This window comes from Mustelus asterias, chromosome 15 (assembly GCF_964213995.1).
Source record: "Mustelus asterias chromosome 15, sMusAst1.hap1.1, whole genome shotgun sequence".
Classification (NCBI taxonomy): Eukaryota; Metazoa; Chordata; class Chondrichthyes; order Carcharhiniformes; family Triakidae; genus Mustelus; species Mustelus asterias.
The window spans coordinates 3,420,809-3,437,539 of NC_135815.1; positions in this window are offsets into that span (position 1 = coordinate 3,420,809).

Genomic DNA, 16,731 nt, shown 5'->3' on the forward strand with positions numbered 1-16,731 from the left:
CCAAATAAACCTGTTGGACTTTAACCTTGTATTGTGAGATGACTTATTAGGTTTACAACATGGAAACAAGGCCTTCAGCCCAACTTCTCCATGTCACCCAGTTTTTACCATTAAGCAAGTCCCAATTGCCTGCATTTGACTCAATGTGCTCAACGATTGAGCTTTCACAATCCTCTGGGATAGAGAATTTCTAAGATTCACCACCCTCTGAGTGAAGCAATTCCTCCTCATCTCCGTCCTAAATGGCCTACCTCTTATTCTGAGACTGTGCCTTCTAGTTCTAGGCTCACCAGCCAAGGGGAAAGTTCTTTCTGCATCTGCCCTGTCATGTCCTGTAAGAATTCTGTACATCAGAACATAAGAAATAGGAGCAGGAGTAAGCCATCTAGCCCTTCGAGCCTGCCCCGCCATTCAATAAGATCATGGCTGATCTGAAGTGAATCAGTTCCACTTACCCGCCTGATCCCCATAACCGATCGGAAATCCATCTATCCGTGACTCAAACATATTCAACGAGGAAGCCTCCACCACTTCAGTGGGCAGAGAATTCCAGAGATTCACCACCCTCTGAGAGAAGAAGTTCCTCCTCAACTCTATCCTAAACCCCTTTATTTTGAGGCTGTGCCCTCTAGTTCTGGTTTCCTTTCTAAGTGGAAAGAATCTCTCCACTTCTACCCTATCCAGCCCCTTCATTATCTTATATGCCTCTATAAGATCCCCCCTCAGCCTTCTAAACTCCAACGAGTACAAACCTAATCTGCTCAGTCTCTCCTCATAATCTACACCCCTCATCTCTGGTATCAACCTGGTGAACCTTCTCTGCACTCCCTCCAAGGCCAATATATCCTTTAGCAAGTAAGGGGACCAATACTGCACACAGTATTCCAGCTGCGGCCTCACCAATGCCTTGTACAGATGCAGCAAGACTTCTCTGCTTTTATATTCTATCCCCCTCGCGATAAATGCCAACATCCCATTTGCCTTCTTGATCACCTGTTGTACTTGCAGACTGAGTTTTTGCGACTCATGCACAAGGACCCCCAGGTCCCTTTGCACAGTAGTTGTAATTTTTTTCCATTTAAATAATATTCCACTTTGTTATTATTTCTTCCAAAGTGAATAACCTCGCATTTGCCAACGTTATAATCCATCTGCCAGATCCTCGCCCACTCACTCAGCCTATCCAAATCTCTCTAATGAACTTCTGCTTCCTCCACGCAATTCACTTTCCCACTTATCTTCGTGTCGTCAGCAAACTTTGTTACCCTACACTCAGTCCCCTCCTCCAGATCATCTATGTAAATAGTAAACAGTTGAGGCACCAGTACCGATCCCTGCGGCACGCCACTAGTCACCATCTGCCAACCAGAAAAGTACCCATTTATTCCAACTCTCTGCTTCCTGTTGGATAGCCAATCCCCAATCCACGCTAACACCCTACCCCCAACTCCGTGTGCCCCAATCTTCTGCAGCAACCTTTTGTGAGGCACATTATCGAATGCCTTTTGGAAATCCAAAAACACCACATCTACCGGTTCCCCTCTGTCAACCGCACTAGTCACATCTTCATAAAAATCCAGTAAGTTTGTCAAACACGACTTTCCTCTCATGAATCCATGCTGCGTCTGCTTGATCGAACTATTCTTATCCAGATGGCCTGCTATTTCTTCTTTAATGATGGATTCCAGCATTTTCCCAACTACAGACATTAAGCTAACCGGCCTGTAGTTACCCGCCTTTTGTCTACTTCCTTTTTTAAACAGCGGCGTAACAGTAGCCATTTTCCAATCAGCTGGCACTACCCCAGAGTCCAGTGAATTTTGATAAATAACCACTAACGCATCCGCTATTACCTCTGGCATTTCTTTCAGTACCCTGGGAAGCATTCCATCCGGGCCCGGGGACTTGTCCACCTTCAGTCCCGTTAGTCTACCAAGCACTGCCTCCCTGGTAACATTAATTGTATTGAGTACCTCTCCTCCTACCAACCCTCTATCGTTAATATTCGGTAAGCTATTTGTGTCTTCCACCGTGAAGACCGACACAAAAACCTATTTAAAGTCTCAGCCATTTCCTCGTTTTCCACTATTAAATCACCCCTCTCGTCCTCCAAGGGTCCAACATTCACTCTAGCCACTCTATTCCTTTTTATATATTTGTAAAAACTTTTACGATTATTTTTTATGTTTAGAGCTAGTTTAGTTTCATAATCTATCTCTCCTTTCTTTATCGCTTTCTTAGTCATTCTTTGTTGTTTTTTAAAGCTTTCCCAATCTTCTAAGTCTCCACTATTTTTGGCCACTCTGTACACATCGGTTTTTAATTTAATACTCTCATAGAAATCATAGAAATCATAGAAACCCTACAGTGCAGAAGGAGGCCATTCGGCCCATCGAGTCTGCACCGACCACAATCCCACCCAGGCCCTACCCCCACATATTTACCCGGTAATCCCTCTAACCTACGCATCTCAGGACTCTAAGGGGCAATTTTTAACCTGGCCAATCAACCTAACCCGCACATCTTTGGACTGTGGGAGGAAACCGGAGCACCCGGAGGAAACCCACACAGACACGAGGAGAATGTGCAAACTCCACACAGACAGTGACCCAAGCCGGGAATCGAACCCAGGTCCCTGGAGCTGTGAAGCAGCAGTGCTAACCACTGTGCTACCGTGCCGCCCACTCCTTTATTTCCTTTGTCATCCACGGCTGGTTATCCCTTTTCTGATGTGGAGATGCCGGCGTTGGACTGGGGTGAACACAGTAAGAAGTCTCACAACACCAGGTTAAAGTCCAACAGGTTTATTTGGTAGCAAATACCATAAGCTTTCGGAGCACTGCTCCTTCGTCAGATGGAGTGGAAATCTCCATCTCCACTCCATTTCCACTCCATCTGACGAAGGAGCAGTGCTCCGAAAGCTTATGGTATTTGCTACCAAATAAACCTGTTGGACTTTAACCTGGTGTTGTGAGACTTCTTACTGTATCCCTTTTCTTACAGTCCTTCTTTATCTCTGGAATAAATTTTTGCTGAGTACTGAAAAAGATCTCCTTAAAAATCCTCCATTGTTCCTCAGCTGTCCTATCTACCAGTCTGGTCTCCCAGTCCACCCCAGCCAATTCCGCCCTCATCCTATTGTACTCCCCTCTGTTCAAGCAGAGGACATTGGTTTGGGACCCTACTTTCTCACCCTCCATCTGCACCAGAAATTCGACCATATTGTGATCACTCGACCCAAGGGGGTCCTGCACAAGAAGATCCTTAATTCTACCTGTCTCGTTACACATTACCAGATCTAAGATAACTCGTTCCCTCGTAGGTTCTGTAACATACTTGATGCGCTATCAATAAGGCGAAAGACTACCGGTGTGCCAATACAAGTGTAGGCTTTTATTCACAACAGAATCAGGAACACATGTGTATACTTCAATGCCAGGAGTATTCGCAATAAAGTGGGTGAACTTGCAGCGTGGATCAGTACCTGGGACTTCGATGTTGTGGCTATTTCAGAGACATGGATAGAGCAGGGGCAGGAATGGATGCTGCAGGTCCCGGGGTTCAAATGTTTTAGTCGAAGTAGGGAAGGAGGTAGAAGAGGGGGAGGGGTAGCATTATTGGTCAGAGATTGTATCACAGTGTCAGAGAGGAGGTTTGATGAGGACTTATCTGTTGAGGTAGTATGGGCGGAGATTAGAAATAGGAGAGGAGAGGTCACCCTGTTGGGAGTCTTTTATAGACCTCCTAAAAGTTCTAGAGAGGTTGAGGAAAGGATTGCGGAGTCAATCCTGCTTAGGAGTGAAAGTAATAGGGCAATTGTTATGGGGGATTTTAACTTGACTAATATTGACTGGAATTGTTATAGCTCTAGCTCGTTAGAGGGGTCAGTTTTTGTTCAAAGCGTGCAGGAAGGTTTTTTGACTCAGTATGTAGACAGGCCAACTAGAGGTGAGGCTATATTGGATCTGGTGCTGGGAAATGAGCCAGACCAGGTGCTAGACTTGGAAGTTGGTGTGCATTTTGGTGATAGTGACCACAATTCGGTTACGTTCACCTTAGTGATGGAAAGGGATAGGCATGAACCTCGGGCCAGTGGTTTTAGCTGGGGGAAGGGTAATTATGAGGCTATTAGGAGAGAATTAGGAAACATAGGTTGGACTAGGAGATTACAGGGACTGGGAACGTCCGACATGTGGAGTTTTTTCAAGGAGCAGCTACTGCGAGTCTGTGATAGGTATGTCCCTGTCAGGCAAGGAGGAATTGGTAGGGCTAGGGAACCGTGGTGCACCAAAAAAGTTTCTTTGTTGGTTAAAAAGAAAAAGGAGGCTTATGTTCGGATGAGACGTGAGCACTCGGGTAGTGCACTAGAAAGCTTTAGATTGGCTAAGAGGGAGTTGAAGAGCGAGCTTAGAAGGGCTAAAAGGGGACATGAGAAGACTTTGGCGGATAGGGTTAAAGAGAATCCTAAGGCGTTCTATAGGTATGTCAAGAACAGAAGGTTGGTTAGGGCAAGTTTAGGGCCAGTTATAGATGGCAGAGGGAAGTTATGTGTGGAACCGGAGGAGATTGGTGAAGCATTGAACCAATATTTCTCTTCGGTGTTCACGCAAGGGGACATGAATATAGCTGAGGAGGACACTGGGTTGCAAGGGAGTAGAATAGACAGTATTACAGTTGATAAGGAGGATGTGCAGGATATTCTGGAGGGTCTGAAAATAGATAAATCCCCTGGTCCGGATGGGATTTATCCAAGGATTCTCTGGGAGGCAAGAGAAGTGATTGCAGAGCCTCTGGCTCTGATCTTCAGGTCGTCGTTGGCCTCTGGTATAGTACCAGAAGATTGGAGGTTAGCGAATGTTGTCCCATTGTTTAAGAAGGGGAACAGAGACTTCCCCGGGAATTATAGACCGGTGAGTCTCACTTCTGTTGTCGGCAAGATGTTGGAAAAAATTATAAGGGATAGGATTTATAGTTATTTGGAGAGTAATGAATTGATAGGTGATAGTCAGCATGGTTTTGTGGCAGGTAGGTCGTGCCTTACTAACCTTATTGAGTTTTTTGAGAAAGTGACCAAGGAGGTGGATGGGGGCAAGGCAGTGGACGTGGTATATATGGATTTTAGTAAGGCGTTTGATAAGGTTCACCATGGTAGGCTTCTGCAGAAAATGCAGATGTATGGGATTGGGGGTGATCTAGGAAATTGGATCAGGAATTGGCTAGCGGATAGGAAACAGAGGGTGGTGGTTGATAGTAAATATTCATCATGGAGTGCGGTTACAAGTGGTGTACCTCAGGGATCTGTTTTGGGGCCACTGCTGTTTGTAATATTTATTAATGATCTGGATGAGGGTATAGTTGGGTGGATTAGCAAATTTGCTGATGACACCAAAGTCGGTGGTGTGGTAGACAGTGAGGAAGGGTGTCGTAGTTTGCAGGAAGACTTAGACAGGTTGCAAAGTTGGGCCGAGAGGTGGCGGATGGAGTTTAATGCGGAGAAGTGTGAGGTAATTCACTTTGGTAGGAATAACAGATGTGTTGAGTATAGGGCTAACGGGAGGACTTTGAATAGTGTGGAGGAGCAGAGGGATCTAGGTGTATGTGTGCATAGATCCCTGAAAGTTGGGAATCAAGTAGATAAGGTTGTTAAGAAGGCATATGGTGTCTTGGCGTTTATTGGTAGGGGGATTGAATTTAGGAGTCGTAGCGTTATGTTGCAACTGTACACAACTCTGGTGCGGCCGCACTTGGAGTACTGTGTGCAGTTCTGGTCCCCACATTACAGGAAGGATGTGGAGGCTTTGGAGAGGGTGCAGAGGAGGTTTACCAGGATGTTGCCTGGTATGGAGGGGAGATCCTATGAGGAGAGGCTGAGGGATTTGGGATTGTTTTCGCTGGAAAGGCGGCGGCTAAGAGGGGATCTTATTGAAACATATAAGATGATTAGAGGTTTAGATAGGGTGGATAGTGATAGCCTTTTTCCTCTGATGGAGAAATCCAGCACGAGGGGGCATGGCTTTAAATTGAGGGGGGGTAGTTATAGAACCGATGTCAGGGGTAGGTTCTTTACCCAGAGGGTGGTGAGGGATTGGAATGCCCTGCCAGCATCAGTAGTAAATGCGCCTAGTTTGGGGGCGTTTAAGAGATCCGTAGATAGGTTCATGGACGAAAAGAAATTGGTTTAGGTTGGAGGGTCACAGTTTTTTTTTAACTGGTCGGTGCAACATCGTGGGCCGAAGGGCCTGTTCTGCGCTGTAATGTTCTATGTTCTACATCCCAACAAATAACTGACCTGGACTGAACAAGGGGGAGGAGACAGCCACCTTTATACTAGGTGCCGAGGGGAGGAACCGAACCGGGAGGGGATGTGTCCAGGTATGACAAACACACAACGGTGGTCCATATAGGACAAAGGCACAACTGAGGTCCACCACATTCACCCCTTCCTTTAAAAAAACAACACGGGGGTGAAGCGGAAACAATATTACAAGTCCAGATGAACCGGTGGCTTGATCCGCCGTCGCGATCATCGTAGTGCAGGTCGCAGAGTCGTCCGAGCAGGGAGCGATGTCGGCCCAGGCTCCATACAGTGAGCGTCGAGAGAAGGCGCCAAGTGGTGTGAAGCGGACCGATCCGTCGTCCCTTCCAGTCGTCGGATACTGCGTGGCGACGGCTCCGGCGACTCAAGTGAGCTGTACATAGGGGCGAGAGGAGTGAGCAGTGGCCCTGGTGGCGTATGGAGAACAGTGGGAACCGGAGCTGGGGGGTGGGGGGCCGCAACAGGTTCTGGGCACACTACATTGGAGACAGGGACTGAAGGAGAGAGAGGCGTAGCTGTCTCCAAGTGGGCAACACCGGGAACAGTGGGGCGGGAGGACATGGTGGCCTCAGGGGCACCCGTGGGTGCCAAGTCACGGACAGAAACCGTGTCCTCCCGCCCATCAGGGTACGCTACATAAGCGTATTGAGGATTAGCGTGGAGCAATTGGATCTCCTCGACCAAGGGATCTGCCTTATGGGTCCGGACATGCTTCTGAAGCAGAACGGGCCCCGGGGATGTCAGCCAATCCGGGAGTGAAGTACCCGAAGAGGACTTCCTGGGAAACGAGAACATCCACTCGTGAGGGGTCGTATTGGTCGCTGTACACAAGAGTGACCTAATCGAATGTAATGTATCCAGGAGGACGTCTTGCCAACGGCTGACTGGAAGGCCCCTAGACCGTAGCGCTAATAGAACAGCCTTCCAGACGGTTGCGTTCTCCCGCGCTACTTGACCATTACCCCTGGGGTTATAGCTAGTGGTGCGGCCGGAGGCAACGCCTTTGGCGAGCAGGTACTGCCTCAGCTCGTCACTCATGAAAGAGGACCCACGGTCGCTATGAACATAGGCTGGGAAGCCGAACAGGGTGAAGAGCTTGTTCAGGGTCCGAATCACCGTAGCCGTGGTCATGTCCGGGCAGGGGAAGGCAAAAGGGAAATGTGAGTATTCATCAATGATATTCAGGAAATAAACATTGCGGTTAGAGGAGGGGAGGGGGCCTTTAAAATCAATGCTAAGGCGCTCAAACGCACGAGTGGCCTTCACCAGGTGCGCCCTACCTGGCCGGTAGAACTGCGGTTTGCACTCAGCGCAGACCCTGCATTGCCTGGTAATCATCCGGACTTCCTCGAGGTAGTAGGGCAGGTTACGGGCTTTGACAAAGTGGAAAAATCTGGTGACACCCGGGTGACAGAGGTCGTTATGGAGGGACTGTAGCTGGTCTAGTTGGGCGCTGGCACATGATCCATGGGACAGGGCATCTGGGGGCTCATTGAGCTTCCCAGCCCGGTACTTGATGTCGTATCTGTAGGTGGAGAGCTCAATCCTCCACCGCAAGATCTTGTCATTCTTAATCTTGCCCTTTTGCCTGGTGTTAAACAGGAAGGCAACTGACCGCTGGTCCGTAATTAAGGTGAATCATTGGCCCGCGAGATAATGGCGCCAGTGCCGGACGGCTTCCACGATGGCCTGGGCCTCCTTCTCGACCGAGGAGTGTCGAATCTCAGGGCCTTGTAAGGTCCGTGAAAAGAAGGCCACCGGACGGCCCCTCTGGTTAAGGGTGGCGGCGAGGGCAAAGTCAGACGCATCACTTTCCACTTGGAATGGGATGGATTCATCCACAGCGTGCATCGCGGCCTTCGCGATGTCCGCTTTGATGTCGTCGAAGGCCCAACGGGCCTCCTCCACCAGGGGAAAAGAGGTCGATTTTAGAAGCGGACGGGCTTTATCCACATAACGGGGAACCCACTGGGCATAATAGGAGAAGAAGCCCAGGCATCTCCTTAGTGCTTTGAGGGTAGTAGGGAGGGGAAGCTGCATAAGGGGATGCATACAGGCTGGGTCGGGACCAAGGACACCATTTTCTATCACGTACCCAAGGATGGCGAGGCGGCGTGTCCGGAAAACACACTTCGCCTCCTTATATGTTAAGTTCAGGAGAGTGGCCGTACGAAGGAATTTTTGTCGGTTGGCATCATGGTCCTGCAGGTCATGGCCGCAGATGGTGATGTTATCCAGATACGGGAAAGTGGCCCGTAGCCGGTGGTGGTCCACCATTTGATCCATGGCCCGCTGCAAGACTGAGACCCTATTGGTGACACCAACGGGGACTCGGAGGAACTGGTAGAGGCGACCGTCCGCCTCAAAGGCAGTATATGGGCGATCCTCCGAGCGGATAGGGAGCTGGTGGTAAGCCGATTTTAAATCGATCGTAGAGAAAACCCTATAGTGCACGATGCGGTTGACTATGTCCGCGATGCGGGGAAGAGGGTACGCATCTAGTTGCGTATACCTGTTTATGGTCTGGCTGTAGTCAATCACCATGCGGTGTTTCTCCCCCGATTTAACTACGACCACTTGCGCCCTCCAGGGACTGGTGCTGGCCTGGATAATCCCTTCCCTGAGTAAACATTGTACTTCAGACCGAATGAAGGCCCAGTCATCCGCACTATAGTGCCTACTTTTGGTGACTATGGGCCTACAATCCGGGGTGAGGTTATCAAATAAGGGGGGGGGGGCAGTGATCTTGAGGGTCGAGAGACTGCAGGTGGTGCGCAAGGGGCGCTGCAGTGACGGCGCCTTGCAGACGGAGAGCGGGGGATAAGGGCCATCATACTGCAGGGTGACGCTCCTATGATGGCTGAGGAAATCTAACCCCAGCAGTACAGCTGCGCAGAGTCGCGGCAGCACGAGGAGCCGAAAACGCTTGTAGACTGTGCCCTGTACCGTCAGCGTCACCAAGCAACACCCGAGGACCTCCACTGAGTGGGAATTCGAGGCCATGGAGATGGTCTGGCTCCAGGGTCGCATGGGAAGGGCATCTTGACGCACTGTGCGAGGGTGTATAAAACTTTCTGTGCTCCCACAGTCGAACAGGCAGTTTGCTGCATGGTCATTTACCTTGATCTCCATGATTGACTTGGAGAGTTGATGAGGCTGCGACTGGTCCAGGCAAATCGATGCCACCGTCGAATCCAGGAAGAATCCATCTTCGTCCGCGTCTGATGACGTCACGGATAAAGCTTCCTGCTCGGCGCGTCTTGATGACAGTCTCAAAGATGGCGATTCCCGCACTTCTGGTGACCGCATTAAAGATGGCGATTCGCGCGCAGCCGCTGCCTGCATTAAAGATGGCTGCGCCCGCGGAACACACGTGGCGCCACGAGGCTTCGGAATCAGCTTCGCCCGGCAGACTTTAACGAAGTGGCCTAGCTTACCGCATCCAGAGCAGATCGCATCCTTCGGCGGGCAGCGATGCTGCGGGTGCTTGGATAGGCCACAAAAGTAACATTTGGGCCCTGCCGGAACAGCCGTCGCGGTGGAGCCATCGATAGAACGGGATGGGGGGTAGGACCCGAGGTTGTGAGAGGCCGCTTCTAGCGTTTCAGCCATCGTGGCTGTTTTCCGGAGATCCAGGCCATCTTGTTCAAGCAGACGCTGCTGAATATATGTAGACTCAATGCCCGCAACGTAGGCGTCACGGATCAGGTCCTCCGTGTTCTGAGCTGCTGTAACAGCCTTACAGTCGCAAACTCGAGCTAGGACCCACAGGGCGCACAGAAATTGGGCGCACGATTCTCCTGGCTGCTGCTTGCGGGTAGTTAGGAGATGTCTGGCGTAGACCACGTTAGGGCTCTTTTGAAACTGCCCTTTTAGGAGTTCGATAGCATCCGCGTATGTAGCAGCGTCCCGTAAGATACCGTAGACAGCTTCGCTTACCCGGGCGCGGAGCACGTGGAGTTTAGCGTCGTCGGTGTCGATGGCCGTAGCGGTGTCGACGAATGCTTCGAAGCAGTCCAGCCAATGATCGAATTTATCAGAGGCTCCGACCTCTTGAGGGTCTAATGTTAACTTGTCGGGTTTTAGAAACTGCTCCATGTTGGTCAACTGTTGTGAATAAAATTGATGCGCTATCAATAAGGCGAAAGACTACCGGTGTGCCAATACAAGTGTAGGCTTTTATTCACAACAGAATCAGGAGCACATCCCAACAAATAACCGACCTGGACTGAACAAGGGGGAGGAGACAGCCACCTTTATACTAGGTGCCGAGGGGAGGAACCAAACCGGGAGGGGATGTGTCCAGGTATGACAAACACACAACGGTGGTCCATATAGGACAAAGGCACAACTGAGGTCCACCACAATACTGTTCAAAGAAACTATCCCGACAGCATTCTAAGAACTCTTCCTCCATCCCACCATGTCCAACTTGAGTCAGCCAATCAATATGCAGGTTAAAATCCCCCATGATTATTGCCGTTCCGTTTTTGCACGCATCCATTATTTGTTTGTTTATAGCCCTCCCCACCTCAACATTATTATTTGGGGGCCTATAGACCACGCCTACTAGTGTCTTTCTCCCCCTACTATTCCTTATCTCCACCCATAATGATTCCACGTTTTGCTCCTTAGAGCCTATGTCGTCCCTCACTACTACCCTGATATTATCCTTTATTAACAGAGCTACCCCACCACCTTTTCCATCCTGTCTATCCTTCCTAAATGCCTGATACCCCTGGATATTCATTTCCCAGTCCTGGTCACCCTGTAACCACGTTTCTGTAATGGCTACTAGATCATACCCATTTGTGCTGATTTGTGCCATCAACTCATTTACTTTGTTCCGAATGCTTCGTGCATTCAGGCAAAGTAAGTTTCAAAAAGATCACCCCTTATTCTTCAAACCTTCAATCTCTCCTCACATGATAATCCTGCCATCCCAGGAATTAGTCCGGTGAACTCCCATAGCACTCCTTCTATGGCAAGCATATCCTTCCTTTGATAAGGAGACATAAACTGTACGCAATACCCAGATGTGGTCTCACCAAGGTTCCTACAGTTGCAGCAAGACATCTTTACTCCTGTATTCAAATCCCCTTATGATGAAGGCCAACATACCATTAGCTTCCTAATTGCTTGCTGCCCCTGCTTTAAGTGACTCATGAACAAGGCCACCCAGGTCCCTTCGGACATCAACACTTCCCAATCTCTCACCATTTAAGAAATGTTCTGCTTTTCTTGTTTTGTCGACCAATGTGGCTAACTTCACACTTATTCACATTATATTCTGTCGTGTTCTTGCCTAATTCGTCTTAGCCTATTCAAGTCGCCTTGAAATCTGCTTGCATCCTCTTCATAATTTAGCTTTCTGTTCTCAGCATATTTGGAAATATTTACATTTGGTCCCCACATCCAAATCACTGATACAGATTTTTAACAGCTGTGATACAGCTGTGATCCTTGTGATACTCCACTGGCAACAGTCTGCCATCCTGAGAATCTCCTGTTTATTCTTATTCTCTGTCTCCTGTCTGTTAACCAATTCTCAATCCATAGCTGTATATAACCCAGTCTCATGAGCTCTAATTGTGTTTACTCACCTTCTGTGTGGAACTTGATCAAAACCTTTCTGAAAATCCAATCCACCACATCCACTGGTTCTCCTTTATCTATTCTACAGGTTGTCAGCGTTCTTTGGGTAACAGCAATCTAAAGGCACTCAGTTGACTCTATCACATGGGCTGGGCACCATGCACATAATGCAAGGTCTTTAATTACCTGTGCACAAGGAGGACTCCCTCCATTCACGGGACAGCTGGAGCAGTTCTGAGGTTACAGAGAGCTCAGCAGTTAGAGTTAATTACAGCAGATCAGGAACAAGAGATTTTTCACATCTTTCATTGACAGACATATTTGTCAGTTAAATCCAGGCTTTTCGCCCTTTCTCATTCGATGAAAAATTGACTTCTGCTAATCCTTCATTTGTATAGCATATCCCCATATCTCGCCTTTGGTATTTGTTATAGAAAAAAATCTGGTCTTGCTCACACTCTGGTGAAGGCTGAAAAAGGAAAATGTTACGGGGCCTATGAAAAAATAGCAGAGACTGACTCCTTTTGAAGGTCAGTAAGCTGATAAACATTTTCCACTACTGTACAGAGAAAGCATGAAATTTTAATTTGAACACTTTAACTTCCACACCATTTAACTTCCAAACTATGAAGCTTCAATCTGAACATTTTAACTTCCACAGCACCAGGGAGGCAACACACCATCCTGGAGTCTCTTTCATATCCACAGAAGCGCCTATCTGTATCCCGAACTGTAGATCCTCTATAACTATTGCTCTAGTGCTCTTTGTCCCTCCCTGCTTGACAAAAGAGCCAGCTGTGGTACCACTACTCTGGCTGCTGCTGCTGTTATCCCTTGATAGGCCATCCCCCAACAGTATCCAAAACGGTATATTTGTTAGAAAGGGGGATGACCACAGGGGATTCCTGCACTGACCTCCTGCCCCTTCTAGTGGTCACCCATCTATCTGCCTGCACCTTGGGTGTGACCACGTCTCTAAAACTCCTGTCTATGACATTTCCGCCACCTGCATGCTCCTAAGTGCATCCAACTGCTGCTCCAACCAATCCAAATGGTCTGTGAGGAGTTGAAATTGGCCCACTTCCTGCAGATGTAGTCGTCCAAGACGCTTGAAACGTCACGGATCTCCCACATCTCATAAGTGCAGCACTTAACCCCACTGACCTACATTTCTAACAGTGATTAAATTATTTAAGAAAATTTATTAAACTCTTATTTTCACTTATTGCTGCAGATACCTGAGGTAGGTCATTACATCACTTACCTTCCCAGGGTGCTCTCTGGAACTCTCCCTGCAGATGAACATTTACAAAATAAGCAGAAAGAAAAAAAACAATCAGGGAAAAAGCACCTCCTCCCACTCTGCACCGACTTAGCTGCCTGCGAGTGTCTGATGGGGACAGTGTCGAGGGAGCTTTACTCTGTATCTAACCCCGTGCTGTACCTGTCCTGGGAGTGTTTGATGGGGACAGTGTCGAGGGAGCTTTACTCTGTATCTAACCCTGTGCTGTACCTGTCCTGGGAGTGTTTGATGGCGACAGTGTAGAGGGAGCTTTACTCTGTATCTGACCACCTGCTGTACCTGTCCTGGGTGTGTTTGATGGAGGACAGTGTAGATAGAGCTTTACTCTGTATCTAACCCTGTGCTGTACCTGTCCTGCGAATGTCTGATGGGGACAGTGTAGAGGGAGCTTTATTCTGTATCTAACCCCATGCTGTGCCTGTCCTGCGAGTGTTTGATGGGGAAAGTGTAGAGGGAGCTTTACTCTGTATCTAACCCCGTGCTGTACCTGTCCAGGGAGTGTTTGATGGGGACAGTGTAGAGGGAGCTTTACTCTGTACCTAATCCCGTGCTGTACCTGTCCTGGGAGAATTTGATGGGGACAGTGTAGAGGGAGCTTTACTCTGTACCTAACCCCGTGCTGTACCAGTCCTGGGAGTGTTTGATGGGGACAATGTAGAGGGAGCTTTACTCTGTATCTAACCCCATGCTGTACCTGTCCTGGGAGTGTTTGATGGGGACAGTGTTGAGGGAGCTTTACTCTGTATCTAACCTGTGCTGTACCTGTCCTGGGAGTGTTTGATGGGGGGCAGTGTAGGGGGAGGTTTACTCTGTATCTAACCCCATGCTGTACCTATCCTGGGAGTGTTTGATGGGACAGCGTAGAGGGAGCTTTAATTTCTATCTAAACTTGCGCTGTACCTTTCATGGGAGAATTTGATGGCGCCAGTGGAGTGGGAGCTTTATTCTGTATCTAGCCCCGTGCTGTACCTGTCCTGGGAGTGTTTGATGGGGATAATATCGACGGAGCTTTACCTGCTTGGTTCAGGTTGATCTTGGTCCCCTGTTTTTGTGTCATTACCAAATATACATCTGCTTTGACTGGTCATAGAATTGTAGAATCCCCATAGTGCAGGAGGAGGCCATTTAGCCAACGAGTCTGCATCAACAACAATCCCACCCAGGCCCAAGCCCCGCAACCACAAGTATTTACCCTGCCAATCCCCTGACACGAAGGGTGCAATTTACCATGGCAAATCCACCTAACCTGCACATCTTTGGACTGTGGGAGGAAAGCAACAATCTTCCCCGATGTCCCCATTTCAAAGCTGTCACATCAGCAAGCCAGAATCCAAAACTGGGTCTCAGGAAATTTGCATGTATTTTGGGTCTGTTTACTGTGGTGTTGATGGAGGATAGGCGGCAACTTGTGTTGTGCAGGGGGATTCTGGCAACCGTGTCAGGGTGAATAACGGCAGGTGGTAGATTTACTGCGAGTTTCAGGTGGGAAAGAATTAACATGTTATTGTATTGCTGTTAGGTGTGTGGGAACCTGACTGTTACCATTTTACTATTAGTTATATGTGAGTTACTATTGGCTACTTGTGGAAACCAGTGTGGTAACTCATGGCATAGTGGTAACATCACTGCACTTGTAATCCTGTAGCCCAAGCAAATAATCTCGGGACACTGGTTCAAATCCCACCATGGCAGCTGGTGGAATTTAAATTAACTTAACAAGTCTGGAATTGAAAGCTGGTCTCACCAACTATCATTCATGACAATAAGAAGTCTCACAACACCAGGTAAAGTCCAATCCAGGTTTATTACCAAATATTATGACCAAATAAACCTGTTGGACTTTAACCTGGTGTTGTGAGACTTCTTACTGTGCCTACCTCAGTTCAACGCCAGCATCTCCACAGCATAGCGATCATTAATTGTTGCAGAAATCCACCTGCTTAGAGTCATAGAGTCATCAAGGTTCACAGCATGGAAACATGCCTTTTGGTCCAACTTGTCCATGCCACCTTTTTTTTAAAACTCCGAAGCTTGTTCCAATTGCCCGCATTTGGCCCATATCCCTCAATACCATCTTGCCCATGTCACTGTCTAAATGCTTTTTAAAAGACAATATTGTACCCGCCCCCACTACTACCTCTGGCAACTTGTTCCAGACACTCACCACCCTTTGTGTGAAAAAAATTGCCCCTCTGGACACTTTTGTATCTCTCCCCTCTCACCTTAAATCTATGCCCTCTAGTTTTAGACTCCCCTACAAAGAACAAAGAACAAAGAACAATACAGCACAGGAACAGGCCCTTCGGCCCTCCAAGCCCGTGGCGCTCCCTGGTCCAAACTAGACCATTCTTTTGTATCCCTCCATTCCCACTCCGTTCATATGGCTATCTAGATAAGTCTTAAATATTCCCAGTGTGTCCGCCTCCACCACCTTGCCTGGCAGCGCATTCCAGGCCTCCACCACCCTCTGTGTAAAATATGTCCTTCTGATATCTGTGTTAAACGTCCCCCCTTCACCTTGAACCTATGACCTCTCATGAACGTCACCACCGACCTGGGGAAAAGCTTCCCACCGTTCACCCTATCTATGCCTTTCATAATTTTATACACCTCTATTAAGTCTCCCCTCATTCTCCGTCTTTCCAGGGAGAACAACCCCAGTTTACCCAATCTCTCCTCATAACTAAGCCCCTCCATACCAGGCAACATCCTGGTAAACCTCCTCTGTACTCTCTCGAAAGCCTCCACATCCTTCTGGTAGTGTGGCGACCAGAACTGGGTGCAGTATTCCAAACGCGGCCGAACCAACGTTCTATACATCTGCAACATCAGACCCCAACTTTTATACTCTATGCCCCGTCCTATAAAGGCAAGCATGCCATATGCCTTCTTCACCACCTTCTCCACCTGTGACGTCACCTTCAAGGATCTGTGGACTTGCACACCCAGGTCCCTCTGCGTATCTACACCCTTTATTGTTCTGCCATTTATCGTGTAGCTCCTCCCTGCATTATTTCTACCAAAATGCATAATCATGCATTTATCAGGATTGAACTCCATCTGCCATTTCTTTGCCCAAATTTCCAGCCGATCTATGTCCTTCTGTAGCCTCTGACAATGCTCCTCACTATCTGCAAGTCCTGCCAATTTCGTGTCGTCTGCAAACTTACTAATCACCCCAGTTACACCTTCTTCCAGATCGTTTATATAAATCACAAACAGCAGAGGTCCCAATACAGAGCCCTGCGGAACACTACTAGTCACAGGCCTCCAGCCGGAAAAAGACCCTTCCACGACCACCCTCTGTCTTCTGTGACCAAGCCAGTTCTCCGCCCATCTAGCCACCTCCCCCTTTATCCCATGAGATCCAATCTTATTCACCAGCCTACCATGAGGGACTTTGTCAAACGCTTTACTAAAGTCCATATAGACGACATCCACGGCCCTTCCCTCGTCAACCATTCTGGTCACTTCTTCAAAAAACTCCACCAGGTTAGTGAGGCATGACCTCCCTCTC